This window comes from Haliotis cracherodii, unplaced genomic scaffold, assembly GCF_022045235.1.
Source record: "Haliotis cracherodii isolate W230 unplaced genomic scaffold, xgHalCrac1.p SCAF_2, whole genome shotgun sequence".
Classification (NCBI taxonomy): Eukaryota; Metazoa; Mollusca; class Gastropoda; order Lepetellida; family Haliotidae; genus Haliotis; species Haliotis cracherodii.
The window spans coordinates 43,459,250-43,481,569 of NW_027266275.1; the positions used below are offsets into that span (position 1 = coordinate 43,459,250).

Consider the following 22,320-nt stretch of genomic DNA (forward strand, 5'->3'; position numbering starts at 1 on the left):
AAGTAGAAAGAGCGATTTTGTAAACACGGTCGTGCCACCCGATTTATCGGGGCGCAGTCGGGGCGAAAGGGTTAATCAATAAATTATTGACTGACGTTCTTAATATAATACGTTTGAATAGGGGTTTCCCGCTGTGTTAATTTGTGTTTCAAACTTGACTGCATGCAAATAAGTTGGCTCAGTGTGACGAATGGGGCGGTTCGCTCAAAACTTGTATTGCAATTTCGAAAGTTACTAATTTGATTAAAAATGCGTCCTAAACTTTGGGTTAGGAGAAGGAAATTATTACCCTCTTGTGTTTCCGTATACCATATGTTAGAACTAAGATATATACAGATCTCGTCTATCTCTTTATAAGATAACTTTAGCGTTAGAAGCTGACTTTTGCAATTGCGGAGCTCACCTCACTTCCATACGCGCTTGTTTTTCTTTCTTGCTTTTCCTTCTCGTCTCTTTTATCAGCCTTCATCATAATGATTTCATCGCTTGTTAGTACGCGGTGGGAGGTCAGCTTCCAGGGATTTGATTTTGAACTTTGTTCTTTAACTAAAGGAGCAGGAAGGGAAAACTCAGACTTAATAGCATCCATTGCAACAGCTTCAGAGACCGTGGCTAGTTCCACAACTAAATTGCCAGATTCGTCCAAAGAATAGGGGGTATCACCTGTCAACACAGATGAAATGAAGTCAGTGGGAGACAGGAGAGATGCACCCTCTGGTAACACTGCTTCAGGTGTAGAAGGAACCACTGAAATTCCAGCCATTGGTGTAGCAGACACTCCGGCATCATGTGTCATAGCTGAACTATCTGTATTCCCCAGGGTGTCAGCTACAGCAACAACAGGAATATCAACAACCCCCACTTCTCTGAATGAATCAAATCTAACGTCAAAGGGTTTGCTGGGGGCAAATGCCTGATCTGGAATTGCTTTTCTATTTACGGGGAATATTCCATATTTGCGAAACCCACTACACACATTTGAGGGTGTGAACGCCTTACCATAGGCTTCCTTGAACAAACGGGGCCATTCCCATTTAGTTACTAAGTTGTTCGGGCTTTGCACCATAAACTCACTACACACCCTGTTCCACTCCCTGCTTAGTGGACCAAAGACTGACTTGTCCAGAGGACACAGCCACTGGGTCGTGTGAGGAGGGTAAGGCTAAGATGGTTAAATCATTTGCCTTTGCCTTCTCAAGAAGCCCAAGCGTTTCGTGTGAACTGTGGCTGTCCAGCACGATAAGTTGAGGCCTCTCTGGTCCACAGTGTTTGAGGAAGTGGGCCTCAAACCACCCTTCACCCAGAGTGTCCTCCATCCATGCACGACTCTGGTATGTATAGGCCGTGCCGGGCACTCCAGCCGGAGTATTTTATGCCTGCAGGACTTTTGGCGTCTTCCCCTTCACTATGGCCATAGGGGGAATGTTGTCACCGGCTGCATTTATGCATGCCAGCACAGTTACATTATCTCGGGTGTTTCCCACGCGCCCTGGGACATTTTTAACTCCCGCTTCCGCTAGCACTTTGGTTGGTTTGTGGGTCAGTGGAACACTCGTTTCGTCCATGTTCCATATATGATGGGGCTTATCTTGGATCTCCAGATCCGTGACAATTTTTTGAAGTTCATCAAAATATTTGGTTGTCACAGAGGGGTTGAGCATTCTTGCTCTGACTGTGGACAAGGGAACAGGAGATCTTAAATTAATGTTGGGGTGAGGCTTTAAAAATCTAGCAATCCAGCCCTTGCCAGGCACAACATTCTTGAATGGGGTCTTTAGTTTCAGCCTCTTGCTTATACGGGCAACCTTTAAGATGAGCTGACGTCAGGTTATTCCAAAATCTGTCAGTGCAGCAGCCTTAATTCGGGTAGCAATTTCATCTTCAATTGCTGCCGTCAGCACTGATGGGCGCCCAAGATTACCTCCCTCCGATTTCCCACAGACATGATCACTAATGGTCATGGCAGGTACTTTGTAATGTTTGGATGCTGCCCTAAAAGACAGACCCTGCCCCGTAACAGCCGCAACGGCACACTCGAGGGCCTGCTTAGAGTACTGGCGTCTTTTTCTCATCTAAAAAATTAATACTGCCCAATTTGAATCAAAACAGAACGAACAAGTTGGAGCATATTGTCTTGATGAAGCCCATTTTTTTCGAAGTATTCGAGAATACATCTTGCCCAAAAGGTGGCAGACAAGGGGTTGTTTATTTTATTCCGATTTACTAGAACACGACAAACAACGTTTGCCACTGCAGACCCGCATTTGGGATGATATAAGGATTTCTGTAGCAAACCAATAATCATTTCTGCTTCATTTTCAAAATAAACATCATCCAGGGTTAAGGTGTTTAAAGTTGAACGTGCGACTGCAATCGCTATTTCACGTCCGCTTCCAAATATTTCACGGCGCTGAACTGATTTTGAAAGTGCCATTTTCTGTAAAGTTGACAGAAAACGTATAAACAGATGAATAATTGTAATTAATTGTAATTAATCTTTGTATTGGGTTAAACGTATTCCTGATTTTTTATTAGCTACAGTATGAATACTACAGTTGTACCTCGCTGATACCGATTGTTTAACCGAGTTTGCTCATCAGTTATCAATACTGACAAAGTCAACACTTATTAGATAGAGTTTTGGTGTTGACTAGAAATTATCTACATGTTCGTTAGTCGTTAGGCCATCTATATTATTTTATGTGTTTGTCATCTCCAACCTCAACCAGCAAGGAAGCGGGCGGGCGGGAAAAAATAAATAAAAAATGTTTTCACTAATTTTTAACATATTCTTCCTTGGTACCAGTCTTCGAAAACAACTTTTTAATACACGTAGTTGAAGAAAGATCAAGCTGACCTGGGCATTTTATGAATGTGCAATGATAGTTGTACTTTTTTTATTACGTCGGGGCAAAATTAATACAGAAGCCTTACAATGTTTGTTGTATCTTTTTGTAATATATCTTAAAACATGTCATTTTAATTTGTTTATCAATGCTTATTCTTGAAAGCGTTTCATTATAGGGTACATCAAATGGAAAATTGAAAATTTCACCGTACGAAATTAGAAGCATAGCAAAATATTATAATAATTTGGGCATCAAATATCGTATGTCCCACATTTCGTTAATTTTGAAAAAAACGTGTATGAAACCTATTAATAATTTTCAATATTAAATGTTTATGGCAGCTGATATGCATTATTTCGTGATTCCTTACCGTTCCTGCTTTTTAAATTTCCCACTATGAGCTGTCACGTGTACAGGTTCTCGAATACACATAATAGCTGAAAATAGAGTTGGGGATTACCACATTTCAACCAACGAAAGTAGTTTGACGCCGCATGAAAGCAATCAAGGAAACATCAAAGTGTACGGAACTTAGGAGCCTGTACGATATTTGGAGACCTGACTCTATATTATGATTAGACAATGATTACTATGATTACCCACCCCTCCACCGAAGCTACCCAAGGCCACTCTGCGGCAGAGATAGAGCACGAAGATCAGGATGATGACTCACCCCAGCGGGACTACACCAAAGGTTACACCTTCATAGAGCTAATAGAGGAACTCTGCCATCTTGTTCCGGCACTCCAACTTCCTGTAGCACAGAATGAGCCACCCCAGATGCCAGGATATGGGCGATGTCATGCTCCTTTATCGTCTCAGCGACCCGTGAAGATCCGGGGTCGGATGGGTCTTCAGCAACCCATGCTTGCCGTAAAAGGCTACTATGCTTGTCATAAACAGCGACTCACGGGATCGGATGGTCAGGCTCGCTGACTTGGTTGATGCATGTCATTGATACAAATTGCGTGGATCGATGCACATGATATCAATCACTGGATTGTCTGGTCCAGACTTGATTATTTAGAGACTGCCATCATATACCTGGAATATTGCTGTGTGCGGTGTAAAACAACCAACCAACCAACCAACCAACCAACTACCGGTACATCGTCTCACCACATCCATCAGACATTACCTTGGCCCAGCTACACTGGCAAAGTTGTAGACAACATGTCTGAGAGTCTACTCAAGCTCAAGCATGATGAACGACTACTTTTAACTCCAAGCCAGAGGTAAAAGGCGACTATGCTTTTCGTTAGAGGCAACTAATAGGATCGGGTGGTCAGGCTTGCTGATTTGGTTGATGCATGTCATCAAATCCCAATTGCGTGGGTCGATGCTTATGATATCGATCACTAGATTGTCTGGTCAAAACCTGATTATTTAGAGACCACAGTCACATAGCTGGAATATTGCTGAGTGCGGCGTCAAACAACAAACAAAAAAAGTTGATGAGGGTTATTGAATGAAAAAAGTGACGTTTTCCCGCCTTGCGCATGCACAGTTGCATTGGTGCAGAGGATAGGGTTTGCGTCGCAGCTATTACTAGATGTGTTAGGAGAGAAAAGGACATCTTTTGAAAGATCTAATGATTTTATGCTGTCATTATAGCCAAAATCTGAAGTTTTAGCTATGTTTAGTATTTTTAAAATATCTTAAGATTTTACACTGTGTATTCAGCCCATAATTTTGGGCTATGATGTAATAGCATTAGTACGCTTAGAATTGTACACAATGATACCAATTCTTTGTTATTCATTAACTTCTGTCACAAAATAATCAGATATATTATTCCTGGTAATTGAATTTCTGCTATATGATTCAGAAATAAGAAAGATATGACAATCAGAATTTGGAGAAAAAATTATGTGTAAATTGTGAGAATGTCCGGGAAATACCAAAAGTAACTCCTTTGTACATAAAATGGACTTGTCCAACATTGCTGAAGTTGGATTATATTCAGAGAGTCATCATTATTCAAATACGGGTAAATACTTCGAAAGCTTCTACATATTATTAACATCCTCAAAGAGGAAGTACAAAATAAATGACTCCTGGTCATTGTTTACTGTAAAATGAAACACTGCAAGGAGAACAAACCACTCAGGTTGCGCCCCTCATTGTTTATTCTTCTTGCAGTGTTTTATTGTATGACCACGATTTATTTATTTCTCTAATGCAATTGAAATTGTAAATCAGCCTGTTAAGTGAAGTTGTATCCGAGCATTTACATTTTCATGGATCTTCATTGTGATCTTCAGTTTGTTCACCTGAAGTGATATGATGTTTTTATCAAGTCATGTGACGTGTTACTTGATAAATTACAAAAGTGTGCACTGTACATGTACAGAATATATCCACTTCAATCACTGTGTTACTATTCTTAATTGAGGTTGTAATTTGAGGACAAGGTGTCAGTAATTACGAGTAAATCAATTGTCATCAATTGTTTATTTACGCTTTGAACAGCTTTGGCTGCGGATGTTTTGATAGGCAAAATGGTGACATGTGAGGAGCACAGGGATTAACTGTTTGTTATACACTAAAACATTATCATTGACAGAGTAGATGAGGGACAACAATGTAATTTTTTCTATATCCATTATTTCGTTGTGGGCGTGTTTGTTTTATCCATCAACTTTATATGATAAAATATATGGCAAATGGCCGGGACGAAAAGAACAGTTCGTTATATCTGTCAGTTCATTATAAACATGTTCGTTAATAACATAGTTTACTGTAACAATATCATAATTTTTTTAGACTTGAACCCCAAAATACGCAAGATACTCAAGAAAATATATCATTAGGTTTAGCTGGAGCAAAGGACAAATTTTAAGTGGATTTGACAACACTAGGGATCATAGATGAAAAAAGATTTATCACCCCAAACTGGCTATGGTAAAATCAATGAAATTTATCACAATGCTTTCTGGACCATTGTGACAGTGGTTACCATTGACATCACAATCAAGTGACATCACTAATTTCTCTGTCACTGAACTTTGCTGAAGCTAGTTAGCTGTACCTTTTACACTCAAGACATTGGTTATTACCGGTCGGGTAGCCTAGTGGTTTAAGTGTTCACTCGGCACGCCGAAAACCCGGGTTCAATTCCCGACATAGGTACAATGTGTCAAGCCCATTTCTTGTGTCCCAACCCCCGTGATATTACTGGAAAATTGCTAAAAGCGGTGTAAAACCATGCTCACTTACTCACTATTACCATTTACAAACTGAGAAAAAGTATGATTTTGAATGATACTTAGAATTGGACCTGAGTGGCTTTTGATATCAAATATGTCAACACTCATTAAAAAATGTTTAAAGCCTTTATCGAGTAGTATTGATATATTTGACATCAAAAGCCACTCAGGTGAGTTTCTCTCAATGTTGGTGAGATCAACTGTCAACTAATTTGGTAGTGATAAATTTTCATTCTTTGTTTTGTAGAAACGTTGTAGAGCAATGAAACTCTGAGAATAAAAAGAGACCTGATTCCTTTCAAGAAATCCAAGTTAAAGATTCTTCTCAAATGAACAACTTCATGTTGATTTGGAGGAATGGCTGTGAATAACACCAATAAATGTCACTTCTTGATAACACACATTATAGAAATTAATGATGTTAACAGTAAAAGTTCCTGATGCAGAGAAACCTTTTAACCAGTGATTCATTCTTTATGGTATTTACTCATTTCATTTGGTGAATCATTTTCTTTCAAGATTAATGTTCTTGCCTGGAATCAATACAGAGCTCCAGCTCGGAGAGTCTATTGAAATATTAAAATAATGGCAAGTCTTCGCAAATTCTTTGCAGTGAAAAGAGTACTACAGAATACTGCCATAAGCATGATAAGGTGACTTGTGAGGCTTGGATGAACATGGTGAAATGCTGACAACTTGTTGAAATATCCCAATGAATAACTTGGGTCTTCATTTCATGTTGTTGATGGTAGTTAAAAAAAGAATTTTGCAGAGATATGGATATAGAATTATTAATGATAACTATTTACAGACACCATAAATACCATAAATTAAATAAATGACATTAACACATGTATTCATACCCCAATAACATAAGTATGCAAATAAGATAACTGGATCACTTTTTTCACTGGTGCACTTGAACTGGTGTTAAATACAAACAACAGAACAACGTAAACTCCTTTGATCATGTTGCAGACAGCCTTAAATAGATAAAATGGGAGTTAAAGAGTGTTGCCAAATTGCTGTTAAAGGTTACCAGAAGAATACTGATTGATGGTATCAAAAGTAAAGTTGACTGGCACAGATACAGTCTGTAAATCAATCTCATTAAAATCAGATTTTAGTTCTCTTAGGGTCACGTCAGACCGACCTTGGGTGAACTTTGACCGACCAATGGAATGACCAATCAGAAGGCAGCTTTCTCGTGCTTTACGGCACTAATTTCAAATTGGCGACTACGCTTCGCAAAATATTTTGAAAAATTCTCGATTACAAATTTGAAACCTGAACAAAAGAACATTCTGCAATGGCTAATAGATCTAAATCTAGGTCTAGATTGTATGGATTCAGTCGTTAAACCCGTAACCATCATTCGGAATACCCCGTGGTAATGTTTTCGAGGTTGTATGATTAGAAATCACATTCCGACTGTCACTTTCATGATCTTGTAAGCGACGCCTTGATTGGTTGGATGAAAGGTCGTTCTGACGTGACCTCTAATGGGATGTCTTCAGATCTTTGTTTAGCGGTAGCGAGAACTAATGTCTTATTTAAATGAGATTGTCTGTAAATAACATCTCCATGACCAATATTTTGTTGAATGATGATGAACTGTTTCACACAGGGACACACTTCCAGCGTGCCTAAATGTTGCAACTAAGGGTATGTCAGAATAGTACTGAGAAAGTCAACCCATCCACTGTCATGAAAAAGTGAAAGCGGCTAACCTCTATGCGTGAAAACAACTTACAAATCACATTACGCGTACACACCTTGTCCAATAGTTGAATGACAACATGACACGAATATCCAAAATAATTTCAGGAGACATTTCATCGAACACATTGAACAGCTTGATTTGTGAAGCTCTTGTGCTGTTTAACAGCAGCTCATGCATGCGTAATGTTCAAATTGCTAGGAGGCAACAGTCAGCAATCTCAAATTATCCTTTCTTCTAGAGGCATTAGCACTATATTTGGTCACTGTAATATATATTCGTTCCGGATGACAATCTTGGTTTTGTGTGTGACAGTTCGCTCTAGTGTGCCAATGAATGTTTGTGTCCTTATGCATGCAGGATGGGTCATGTCATGCCATTTGTGATGCCACCAGAAATACAACTCCTCGATAATACCAAGTCATCCTGTCACTTGCCCGGTCAGTACAAAACAGTCACAATGTCTAATACAAAAGGTGCATCAGCAAAAACACCCCAAAATGGTTTTGTTAGGAAAACATCAATTGCACTTATTGTCACCATCTTCTACGAAGGGTGTTCATTAAAGATTTCCCCTGACCCACTTCTGATGGACCTAGTGGAATGAAACTTGGCATAGGTATTAGTCTTTCTCCACATAGGAACCACCAAGAGTTACACACTTCTCCTATCGTTTTATGCAACTATGGAGACCTCTCTTGTAAAAGCCCTCATTTTGCGTCTCAAACCAGGACTTGACTTCAGAAATCAGTGTTTCATCATCTGTGAAACGTTTTCCCTTCAAAAATGACTTCATGGTTGGAAAGAGGTGGAAGTCAGATGGTGCAAGGTCAGGAGAGTAAGGAGGATGTGGAAGGATTTCTTAGCCACAGGACCGCGCTTCTGTCTGGGCAACATGAGAGTTGTGTACTGGAGCATTGTCTTGCAGGAGACCGACACCCTTGGTCAGCATGCCACGCCTCTTAAGCTTGATAGTGTCCTGCAATTTTCGCAGCAGTGAAGCATAATAAGCTCCTGTAATTGTGGTACCCTTTGCCAAGAAATCCATCATCACTACTCTGTGCTGGTCCCAAAACACCGTGAGCATGACCTTGCCTGCAGAGGGTTGGACACGTGCCTTCTTTGGGGGTGGTGACTCCACATGCTTCCATTGCATTGACTGAACTTTAGTCTCAGGATCATAGTGATGGACCCATGTTTCATCCTGTGTGATAAGTCTGTCACAAAAGTTTGCCTGTTTTTTTTGGCACATGTCCAAAAGATCCTTTGAGCAGTTGACTCATTCCTGCTTTTGGAAAGGTGTGAGCAACCTGGGAATCCATCGTGCAGACACCTTATGCATGTTCAAATTGTCATGGATGATTTTTTCCACAGACCCCACACTGATCTTGACATCTTGTGATAACTGGCGAACAGTTATACGTCGGTCTGCCAAAATGGCGGTCTCCACTTGATGGATAGTGTCCTCATCAATGGCTGAATAGGGGCAACCAGGAATGGCAGCTGTTTACACAGATGTCCGACCACACTTAAGCTGGCGATGCCAGTGTCAACACCATATGATGGGGCATCTTCCCCATAAGTTGCTTTCATTTCATCAAAAGTTTCTTTTGGTGTGCGACCTTTCAAATATTAAAACCTAATCACTGCTCTGTATTCTACTGGCTCCATTGTCAAACCCTACTCGATCATAACACCTATAAAAGTTGTAAGATTAATAGTTCGGTGCTGCAAATTCAGACATAACCCATAGATACATATATCATTACACATGTGAAATTTAAACCAAATATGATAACCCTAAGTGGTTTAGGGGAAATCTTTAATGAACACCCCTCGTATATCAGCTTACTTGCTTTATGGATCAGCCGACTGTAAAGTTGGCATCAGTGGGTTCCACATGAATGACCTACGGGGTTTCACATGGTTGCGAACTTACGTCACACGTTGCCAATACCTGTAAAAGGAATGAAATTCTGGTGGGTGTTTTAACTTTAAATGTTGGCTGGAAATCCAATTTATTGAGTGTAAAACTGTATGTAGTTCTATTTCCTTTCTAACTCAGACAAATCTCCAGGTTTTCCTGCGCAATATTATTAACATGAACATGTTGCGCTTTCGGATTTTTTGCTTTGTGATTTCGATTTTTGTTTAATCATTACAAAATAGGACCTATTGCATGAACAGGATAATAGAGATCCAAGTTGTTTTGATATAAGGTTATGCAAGAAAAGTTCAAATCCTGTTTAAAAATTACTGTTGCTTGATATTGTTCAAATACTGGAATATGATTTTCACAGAAAGATTTACAGCACAGCTGTCCCAATTGTCAGCACTCCCATAGGTGGGAGACTGAATAGGTTCTGGAAGAACTGGAGCATCCTCAAAGACTATTATGTTCTCAAAGTACTACATCACGGTTATCATCTAGACATAGAGGTGCTTCCAGCGTTGACCACAGCTCCACCGCTTCAGAATTATCCAAGAAAGCAACATCTACTCTTAAAAGCCAACATAGACATACTGTTTATAAAGGGAGCTGTAGAGATTGTATGAACCCCAGCCTTTACACCGGGCTTCTATTCTCACATTTTCCTGGTACCCAAGAAGGACTTAATGAGAATGATTCACAATATCTCCATGTTAAATGAACGTTACCTGAAGCGTCCACTTTACTTCCGCCCCACCACATTGAGACTGCTCAGAACCAGCATAAAAGTGTTGGATTCCTTGATCAGTCTCGACTTACTGAATGCCTACCGTGGCTATTTACAAGAGTAATGAAGCCAATAACTGCGTATCTGAACCTGAGGAACATTTGGTTTGAGTTGTACATAGATGACTGTCTCCTGTGTCATCAACACATGCAGACATTAGTACGCCACCGGGACTTCACCAGACTATATCAACTGGGATGGATAATCTATGAGGCAAAGTCAGAATTAACTCCATCCTATCAGCTCCAGTTCATAGGAGGCCTGTCCCAGACAGACCAGGATCTTCTATCAGTACCGAAGGACAGATGACACAAAATCTTACGCCTCTTGTCACCTGCGTTACACCAACCACGCACACTCCGCCAATAGTAAATGTTTCTAGGGTTACTCACCTCGGCACAGGACTTAAGCAGCAGAAGCGGCTTACAACTGCGTCCAATTCAACAATTCCTGAACCCTTACATCAAGCGGCAGGATACACTCAAGGCCATCACTCTACCGGCTCATCTAAGGCCTTATCTCAATTGGTGGACTGTAGAGTTTAATGTCTCAGGAGGAGTCTCTTTATCCGGGTTATCCCAGAGTCTACTACCCTTCAGGGGTGGGGTGCTCACCTGCAAGGCCAGACAGCCTCAGGGCTGTGGTCCGGCAAAACTCATCGAAAGTGGAACATAAATAACTTGGAGTTGGAGGCGTTAATTCTGGCCATATCCCATTGGCAGAATCAGCTACAGTCTGCCCAACTCCCAATATCCACAAACAACAGCACTGTGGTGTGGTGCCTGCGCAATCAGGGAACTCCCACTCCTTGCTTCAACAGACATTCAGGGTTTTTTCATCTAGTGGAACGTCTGGAACTTCAATTATTGTTCAGCACATCCCTTGATGTCGAAACATACAGGCCAATGCGTTACCGCGTCCAGACAAGGTCGCTCCAACCGAGTAGAAACTTCACACAGAAGCATTCCAGTTACTGCTTCAGAAGTTCGGGCAACCAAACATTGACCTGTTTGCTACATGCCAAAACCACCAACTCATGATTCATGGCTCCCCGTTTGGGCGGTGGACGCGTTCAGCATCCCTTGGGAAGAGCTAAAGCGTACGCTTTTACGCCACCAGTTCTACTTCCCAAGGTGATGCAAAAGATCAAGGAGACAAGGAATCTTGCTCTCACTTTGGTCGCACCCTGGTAGCCGGCGAGAGGTTGTTTTGTTGAGCTCAGAAATCTAGCAGAAGACGATTCACTACCCCTCCCACAGTGGTCCAACCTACTCATCCACCCTCACAGCAAATTGCCTCACCCAATACCAGACAGGTTTTTTCTGCATGCTTGGTTCATCTTAAAAAGGCCTTAAGCGAGGAGGGCTATTCGGCGTGGGCAATTCGGCGTGGGCAGCAAAAGGTATAGCCTTAGCTTATGGTTTTGCAAGGCAAAATTTCAAGACCCTACTACTATGTAACCACAATTCCTAGCCGAATACCTCCTACACCTGTGTACCCATAAACACTTGAAATTTGGTTGCACTACGTATTTGGTTGCACTTAACTCAGTGTTGGCCGTTCCGGAAAGTCGTAAGATGACTAAGGTCCACTAACTACAGGCCCTACTTAGCTCAGGCTTGAGGATCAGAAGGTCAAGTTCAGCCCACCTGCTGGGGACTTGAACGTGGCCCCTCTGCGAGCCCCTCCATGCATCCTCATTTTATGACCTCACCACGAAAACAATATTTCTCTTGGCTTAAGCCATGGCGGCACGGATGAGCGAGCTACGCGCGATCAACATCACCTGGGTATGCTGAGCATGGGATGCACGGAGCGGTACATCATGGCCGAAGATGAAGGTAAAAACTTCACCTGTGCCCGGTGCGAGCACTTCGAGTTTTCATCTGCTACTCAAGACTAGGCGTTGTTTGAGGAAGCAGTTATTTATCCTATGTCCATGACTGAAGTCGCAACACCATATCCCTGTGGTTACACGCAGTCATCCTTCAGGCCTATGAGATCGCCAAACCCTCATGAGATCAGGGCGCTCTACCATGGCTTTACACAGCAACTGTTCTATTAGAACAATCATAGAAGGACGTTTTTGCAGGTTAGACAGTTTTCGCTAGTCATTATCTTCGCGATATGACTTCAAATAATGAACTCATCCTATACAGAGCCAGTCTACTTCCCTGTGCTAGTCACTGAGATTTCAGTCTGTGGAAGAATATAAGATGTCTTTTTTGTCAGACCTCGGCTCTATGACATAGTAAGTAAAGAATTAGCTGGCTAGCTATTATTTTCTTTATTACTAAATATGTATAGGGAACTACAGGTTAATTCTTATGTTCAATCTGTTTGATATTTGAAAAACCCGACCGTAATGGCGTTTTTCTGAACTTTTCTGCTTCACGGTTTAACAACCAACTTGTGGCATCTTTTTCAGGGTGTGAATGTTTCTGTATTCTGAAGGTTTACCCACCTCCAAACCATCCGATACAGATGCATTAAGGAGTAATGCAGGATAAGTAAAACATTTAGTAAAATCTAAATATGTTTTACATTTGTATACTTATCCTGCATTACCCCATTTAAGGACCCACCCATCGCAGACTTGCCTCCCCACTTTGGCTACAGAAACCCTCAAACGTATGTTTTTTAATCTCAGGCGGCAGGCAGTGATGTGAAGAAGGTGACCTTACATGTCATCAAGGTCACATGACAGGCAGCGGTCCTTATAAAAGTGGGACTTGAAATAACATCTTTATTTCTTCTTCTTGTCATCGTAAGGTAAGCAATGAATGCAATAAGGAGTAATGCAGGATAAGTATACAAAAGTAAAAAATACTTAGATTTTACTAAATTCGACAAGACTACATTTTGTCTATGTGTCTATCCTTTTGTAGATTGCATGGGGAATCCAGGTGAGTGCTTTAATCACATCTTTTTGTATCTGGTATTTGACCGCAGCACCTGGCCAGCTTCCACCAGTTTGTTTGGTAGTCCTAAGTACTACAGAATTATTTACAATAGCACTTCTTTGTTCTTGATCACAAGTCAACAATGATTTTATATTTATGAGCATCTGTCTGTTGTTGTTACATGTGTTTACACACTTGTCGAATGGCCTTTTACATTGCTACACTTCTAATCACAGTGAATTATCTCAGCTTACTTTGCCAAACATTTACATACCTACCTCACAAACAAATGAAACCACAAAGCTCTGACAGCTGAATCTTGATGAAGATTATTTGCCTATAGAATTGGAAGAGAAAATAGCATTTACCTCAGGGATTTCCCTGGACATTCTCAGAGGCGGATATACAGCCTGCAGTCTGCAGCAAATACTGATTAAAAAAATCCTAAATTGGAATTTTGTATAGCATAATGCTAAATATCTGGATTTTTTTCCAAGGAAATACATCATATATTTCAATGTGCTTATATAATCATAAGCTGTGTAAGGGTCCATTCATTCACGAGCACAATATTAATATTCAGTGAGGGCACCCTGTCTGTGGAAAGCCTGGTACAAGCCCCACATCATTCTGCCTATAAAACTGTTTATAGTAGATTGGGGTAGATTCAACCATGTCTCACTGATCAGTTTTTTTCCTTGCGCAAGATTTCCAGGCTGCAAATTTTCAACAATGAAAATATATGGCTGCTCATTAAGGACAATGGGATTAAAATCCAGAGAAGCACTCTGAAAATCCACCACTCTGCTGTCATCTGTAAAACATCATGGTGATCAGGCATTGTCCTGCTGTAGTACAAGTAAAATGGTACTTTGTCCTAAGGGCCTTTATTACGGGCCTTCTGAAGAATTTGACAATACTTTCCTCAGTGAATGTTACCTTTGGTGAAAAATTATTTTGATGAATTTCCCTCCTCTGGATCACTGACTTTATATAGATGTTACAAGAAGGGTTTACCGTCAGCAGACAAAACTTACTATTCTATGATATACATCATTTTTAGGCAGTGGAAGTGGTAAATGTTTTAGTGATCTTCATTAAAGATTGAGGTCTCTGTGTATTGAAGCAAGGTTCTGTGCTGGTGCAGCATGGTTTGTAAGAGCTTGCACCAAATATTACTAATTAAGGTAGATAGAGTCAAGTGACTTTCTGTTTTAAATGGACTGCATAAGACATGTGTCACCCACAATACAATATTTTCTTGGGTTACATATTATGCATGAAGATAATGCACATACCCTAATCTCGGGTTCAAGTTTGAAGGATGGTGCATCATACGGGGCCTCGTGGCACTCTTGTATACTTCTCCTCCACAACAGTCCACATTAACCATTGTGATCAGTTTGAGATAGAAGGGGGCTAATGCAGTGATTGAATGCTTAATTGAAATGCTGATCAGCAACCAGGAGAGATACTTGACAAGCTTCGCCTCCTCTTGTCATTGTTGCTTGTCAAACTTTCTGACAGTCATATATCTCTTATATCAAGAGTCACATACCTAATTTTATGGTAATAGCCAAATGTTAATCACAACATGTGCAACAAGTTACAATTTAATTGGCATTCTAGAAGTTGGTGCGAAAATAAGCTTGATAATGGAAAAGAAATCGACATGTCCCTAAATGCAATAAATCAGAAGTTATCCATGAAGTTGTATGTTTTCTTACCAACATGTTTAACATGTTTATTGGCAGAAGTGATTTATTTTGCATTGGTTTGAAAATAACGATTCTACATAGAAATATTTTTATTGTGCCATACACATTGACAGTGAATTGGTCTCAATTGTAAGCCCGTGGAAACTTGGCCAATGGATTTTGACAAGGGTTTTAGGGTAGTCTTTTATGAAAAACGGGCCAAGTTGATAACCAGTTAAGTCAGTCAGCATGAAAACAAGGCCAAGGGTCTCATGAAAATGATGATCAAAAACAGATTTTCTTTGCTTATGGATGATAACTTTGACAGATATCAAATATGTATGGATTTAACAATATTTGATATGTTGATAGTTAATTAGTCAGCCAAATCATTCAATATCTATGAGGGCTTAAGTCACATGATAATGAATACAACTGACTGGGAACTAATTATCTAAATAATAGTGGTAGTCTGATTTCATATGTAAATTAAATAGAATAGGTCTTCACCAACCCATTCTTGCCATTAAAGGCGACTATTCTTGTTGTAAGAGGTGACTAGTGGAATCGACTGGTCAGACTCGCTGTCTTGGTTGATGCATGTCATCGTATCTCAATTGCGTGGATCGATGCTTATTATCTGAATCAGTGGATTGTCTGGTCCAGGCTCAATTATTTTTCAGACCACCATCATATAGCTGGAATATTGCTGAGTTCAGTGTGAAACAACAAACAAACAAACATCTTATTTAAATTGATGCGTCGCATAGTTTTGTTCTCTCTTGTGTTGTTCCCCAAGGGTCAGCTCTGGGCCCCATTCTTTTCACACTGTACACTAAAAGTTTGGGTCATATCATCTCTGAGCGACTACTGAGCTACCATTGCTACGCCGATGATGAAGACTTTAATGCCATCTGAAACTGAACTTCAAAAATTCGAAGATTGCACCTGAGCCATCAAATCGTGGATGATTGCTTCTTTCATCTCCGCAACATTGGAAGCGGTCGACATCTACTCTCAAAAGAAGCTGTACACACTTTGACTAGATCTTTAGTCATATCACGACTTTACATATCTCATGAGTAACAATACAAATGAACAACTCCACAGGCTCCATGTACAAAATACAGCAGCATGTATAGTCACAAAGACATCAAAATGGACTCCAGTAACACCTGCTCTGATGTCGCTGCACTGGTTACCACTCAAAGCCAGAATTGAATTCAAAATTCTAACCCTGGCCTACAAATGCAACATGGAAACAGCCCCATTATATCTTACCAAACTACTGCCTAAATACAAACCTGGAATTTACATAACTGGAATACTGTTAAAAGCGGTGTTAAACCCAACTCACTCACTCAGAATAACCACCTGTTACAAGTCCCGGAAACTCGTCTCAAAACCTTTGGTCAGAGATCTTTCCAGTTCTGCGCTTCCTCGCTATGGAACAAACTACTATCTGCCTACCTTTAGAATACAGTACCACAAACTTTTCAAACACGTGACAATACCCTATGACGCAATTTGTAGTATTTTGTTGCCAGTCACACCGGGGAAACAATGCCCTGTGACGTCAGGAGTCATCGAGTGTGCATAAGCTCCGCCAAGCGATCTATCATCTCTACATGAAATGCCACTGAATACACCAAGCAGTGTGGAGAGTTTTGAATATTTGTTTACTAAATATAGCCTGTGGCAGCGCATTTTATAGCAAGCGTCAGTTTACGAAAGCACTTTACGAAAGCACTTTTATTTTTTATATATTTTTTATTTCGTTTTTCTCGTAATTCAATTGGCTAAAATGGTTATAAATGGGAACTAATATAAATATATTATTTTTTTGGTTCATTAATTTTCATTATTATGCATAAGAATGCAGTTTATTAGGGATATTATATTGGCGCTGAACACATCCAACTATCGCCAGTGTTAGGGTAGGTTACCCCAAACTCTATTCTTAGCCCTTGGATCCCCTTTACGATCAATCACCCCATTTCAATCATTAGGGTTAGGTGCCCGTTTAGTGGCTATTAGATTACCTGAACTCTGTCCTTAGCCCTTGGATCCCCTCTACGGTCAGTCATCCCTTTACGATCATTAGGGTTAGGTAAATCTACCTGTTTAGTGGCTATTATAGATTCTATAATATTCTTCACACAAAAACGTCGAGTGAAATGGTTTTATGTCGAATACTTTCGCTACTGGAAACTGTCCTGGAACATGCACACAAGCCACTTTCACCGGCTATTTATTTCAGTACTGATTCAAAAGCGAACTCACCGTTGTGTCGTCACTCATTCACATGCCTTTCTCATTCCTTACTATTATCCACATCATCCTTTCAGTGTTCCCTACCACACTTTTCTGTCACAAAATCCACCCGACGAATGATTAAATACCATGTCATTCATGCGTACTGGAGCCTGGAGCCGTTTCCAGTTCGCACCATATCGGATCATTCCTCGCCACTCGGTATGTTGTAGATTACGGAATGGGACGAGTGTGCTAAAATGGCATCGGGATAATTGGTAAGTGTCTGTAGACTAAAGTCGGGAGACACCATGCCTACCCGTAACATTCGCAAGTGTCCATCACCTATTCGACCCTTTTCTTTCAGTTCCGTAAAATCGTTGGCATGACTAGGTAAATTTGCGCTTTGTTTCACGGTGTGGACGTAGCTCAGTCGGTTAGCTGTCGGGCTAACAATCCGAAGGTCGCGAGTTTGCGAAACTATGTAGCGCCATGAGCAATAACTTGGTGAATGGAATCTGGTGCAGTATAAATAGAATAATTATTATTAGGGCTCTAAGCCGAGAGGCTGTAGAGCCCTATTGTAATCGTTTGATTTATTATTATTATTATTATTATTATTATTAGGGCTCTATGGCTGAAAGGCTGTAGAGCCCTATTGTAATCATTCAATTATCCCCCGCCACAAAGTGGAAGGGGGATATAGGAATGGGTGCCGTCCGGCCGTCCTTCCGTCCGTCACATTTCGTTTCCGGAGCAGGTCTTGAAAACCGTACCATTTTTCTTCACCATATTTTGCACATTGATAGGTCAAGTGGTGAACTGGTGTCTTTTGATAGTTTGGGATTTTTAAAAAAAGTTATTTTTCGAGTTTCCATGGCAACGACTTTGACTTAGACTGAAAATGGCGGTAGTCCTCATTTCCGGAGCAGATCTTGAAAACCGTACTATATTTCTTTACCAAACTTGGCACATAATGTCATCTCACAGTATTGAATACATTTCCTTTCTTGTCGGTAAGTTCTGCATTGCTTGGGTGTATGTTCCTCCAAAACTGTCATGGACACAGTTGTTGCATTCACTGACTAACTTAATACGGAAACACAACTCATTACAAATACAACAGTGTAACTGATCTTAAACCTACTCAACTGTTTAAACAATATATATTCTTGTCAACCATACTCTGTACTTCACTTGCTTGATAACGGTGTTAGAACCTACACCGAAACCATCGCTCCTAATTGTAATAAAGAAGTTGTTCGTCCATAGGTCTCATCCTTACTCATTACAAATTCAGTAACATATTCTATCATAAACTGCAGATGGAAAAACAACACCAGTAATAACTTTTTTTTAGTGCTGCAATTAGGCCATTTACAAAAAGGCCCAGTGAACATAGTTCACAGGAGCTAATGCATTACACACACCCGACATGTCATACTGGCGGGGGATGTAAGTATTTCATGCTTGTTATTATTAGGGCTCTATGCCTGAAAGATATGCCTTTAATAGCTGTTATTGCCTATCTTTGGTAGTTGCGGCCAAATTGGATTTTGAATTTGATCATTTTTTTCACCGAAATTTTACTTTAAAGATCATATCTTGTAAGGTTCTTTACAGAAACAGTTGAAAGTTTGCATGAAGTTAGTTTCACACCGCTTGGTTGTAATATTTGATTTCAAAATACTGAAAATGAAGCTCTATGTAGGATTATCTCCCTTTGACTGTCGACGACCCTTGAAGATGAGGGTTAGAATTATTTAGCAACCCATGCTTGTCTTAAGAAGCGATTATCGGGATCGGGTGGTCAGGCTCCCTGATTTACTACTTTCTTTACCCAATTGCCAAATGCTACGGTACCTTAGCTTTGACGGCATTGTTAAAGCAAATGATTTGTAGATTTCTTGATCGGAATTGGGTTAAGGACACTCTGGTTCACTCTGGCACACTCCATTTTCGTAGCAGTGATCTCCTGCAAATTGTTAACTATCTTTTGACGGAGTTGGTACAAGCAAACCCTTTGAGGATTTGAACATGAGGATTTGAGGTCGGAAATGGATTAAGAACTCACTAGGACACTGTTTTAGTTGCGGTTGTATTGGATTTTGATTTTGATAAATTCTTTTACTGAAATTTTACTTTAAAGATCATATCTTGTTGGTTTGTTGACAGAAACTATTGCAAGTTTACATGAAGTTAGTGTGTCATATGCATCTTATTTTCTGTTCTTGGGCGCATGTAAAAAGTAACAACACTTGGTGGTAATATTTGATTTATATTTGGGACACAGCTGGAACACACCAATTTCGTAGCGGCGATGTCCTGCAAACGGTGACTGTCTTTTGAGGATTTGTGCATGTTCGATGTCAGAAATGGGTTTAGAACAGACCTAGCACACACCAATTTTCGTAGTGTCGATACCCTGCAAGTTGTGCCTACATGTGACGGATTTGGTACAAGGAAACCCTTTGAGGATTCGAACATGGACGTTTGTGCCCAGTGTAACTTGGAGCCCGCCATTGCTGTTTTGCAGCTATATTTATTGTTATTAGGGCTCCCTGACTAAAAGGCAAGAGCCCTATTGTAATTGTTCGATTTAACATATTTTCTTAAATATAGTGCGCACCCATGTATCATATATCGCTGTGTATAAGGCGAGTTTTTCATACCTAAAATGAGGGGGTTAAGCAGGGGGGTCGTTTTATACACGGAGTCGAAGATCTCACATTTTTTACCACTGGCGATGTCAACCGGCGTCTGATAGCCAGCCCAGCATTTGGCAATAAAACTTCGCATTTCTTCCTAAATAACTGTTCCAATAACTATTTCCATACATAAACATGATTTGTATCTCTTTTCTTTGAATAAAGTTTAATAATTTCTGCAAATAAAGTTGAAATGACCCTTGCCTCGATGCAGATTGTCAAACCAGCTGACATGGTAAAACAATCAACATCCGTGAGTAGAGAGCCGGAAGTACCGGTAAGCACTTGCATATTGCACATGTGACCTAACATGTGATAACCGGTGAAGCTGAAATCAATTCCCGCTGTTTTTACAGTTTTATTAACAACTGTTGGAGACGGTGTGTATAAGTGATTGTGGAATAAACACGCTGAATGTGAAGCAAACATAAGCCTAGTTAGTTACAACATAGTTAATTGGCGATTAAATTACTCACCATTGTCTCTTATATGTTATTACTTCATATATGAATTTTATTTTACGGGCAATAATTTGGTGTCGTACCGTGTAAACACAAAATGGCAACATGTGCTGGAGTTACACACGCGACCAATCATCGTAGAAAAAACAACGCAAGATAAACATATTTTTATTGCATATATAAGGTTTGTGTGCGCACTTGTGATGTGCTTCATTCCAGGTTGCCTTATACACGGAGTATAGGATTTTGGGTTGATTTTGAAGGCGTGAAAAGGGGGGTCGTCTTATACGTGGGGTCGCCTTTTACACAGCGATATACGGTATAATGCGCACCCCCCTCTAGCGGGTTCAGTATTTTGGAAAAAATAATTCAAATACCAAGCGCAAAAAAAAAATACACCTTACCCCTACAGCGAAGTCCGGCAAACGAACGGGTGAATTTGAGATAAAAATAATCACCAGACATGTTGATTTAGCGTTTAAATAGTATTTATTGTTCTGCTAGGCATTGTTTTATATCCAGGGATTAAGTTTACCTTGTGCATTTTCTCGTAAACTAAGCCGGAAACAGCAATCAGCTGTACACACGTTTTCTTGGATTTGACCGGTGATTCGGTCAAGACTCACCCAATGATATAACATTACAGGATTTTTAATGCAAGGATCGGCAAAAATTGTATCTGAAACTATTTTATTTATCAGGAATAATATATTCCAATATCTTGTTTATAAATATAACCTAAAGCCTTTACTAAACATATGTAAAATAATAATAACCCTAAGCGAAGCAGCTGATCGCTATTCCCGAATATTATTTTTTTCATGGAACCAGTCTGACCAGTCACCGTCAAGGCTCACGCGCACGTGATCGCGTGATCGCGAGAATTTCATGTTGACATAAAATCGTCAAACAAAAACAAATATGACTTTCAAAGTATGGCATTTATGATATATGTATCCATTCTCTGTCAACTAAAGTTGTTTCAAGGCGTCAATAGCGGTATTCTGACAGTGGTTGCTGTTCATAACTGTGAGTTGTGTGATCTTCCGATCGCTTCACACACGATTTTGCCGAATTTAATAAAAACAATATTAAAAGGAATTTTGAATAAAATTAATGAAGTAAGTTACAAACGTAAGTCCAGATATACAAAGAACACTTTTTATAGTCAGACAGTGTAATTACATGATTAATTTGCGTACTTCAGTATGGATTTGTTGACATGGTATTTCCGGTGTTTCGTGCTCACGGTAATATCTTTCCATGGGGGAAAAAACATCCAAACTCATAATTTGTGTAAAATGCGCACCCCCTTCTACACAGCTGTGTTTTTTGGAAAAAAAGTGCGCACTATACTCAAGAAAATACTGTATTATTATTATTATAATATTATTATTAGGGCTCCAAGCCTGAAAGGCTGTAGAGCCCTATTGTAATCGTTGTGTTTATTATTATTATGCCGTCGTTTTTTGTACCAGACCTACAAAAACAACCAGTAGCCAGAATGGCTTCAAAATCGACAGCAACATCGGCGCCAACGTGACGCAGATACCAGCAAAAACCCAAGGCCATAGGCCCAATGGCTAAGGGCAGATAACTCATCAAAGTTTCAACTTCAGCAGCAATAATCTTCAAAACTAATTGTCCAATGACTTCCAGATTTGCCACGCGTCAGCGCAATCAGATGCCCATCATTTTGTACTGCAGGACCATGGTAGCTACAACGCACTGTTTGGCAGCCATATTGGATTTAAAGGTTTTGGCACTTCTTTTCACCATTTTTCTCAGTACTTGTCTCTCAAA

The 22,320-nt window shown here is 40.0% G+C and overlaps 1 protein-coding gene and 1 pseudogene across 1 annotated transcript in view; one reads left to right on the forward strand and one right to left on the reverse strand.

The window, feature by feature from the left end:
- Positions 1 to 22,320, forward strand: part of LOC139468134 (uncharacterized) — a 101,009-nt gene that overhangs the window by 51,541 nt on the left and 27,148 nt on the right. The gene's annotated exons all lie outside the window — the stretch shown is intronic.
- On the reverse strand, positions 371 to 2,072 carry LOC139468966 (uncharacterized; annotated as a pseudogene).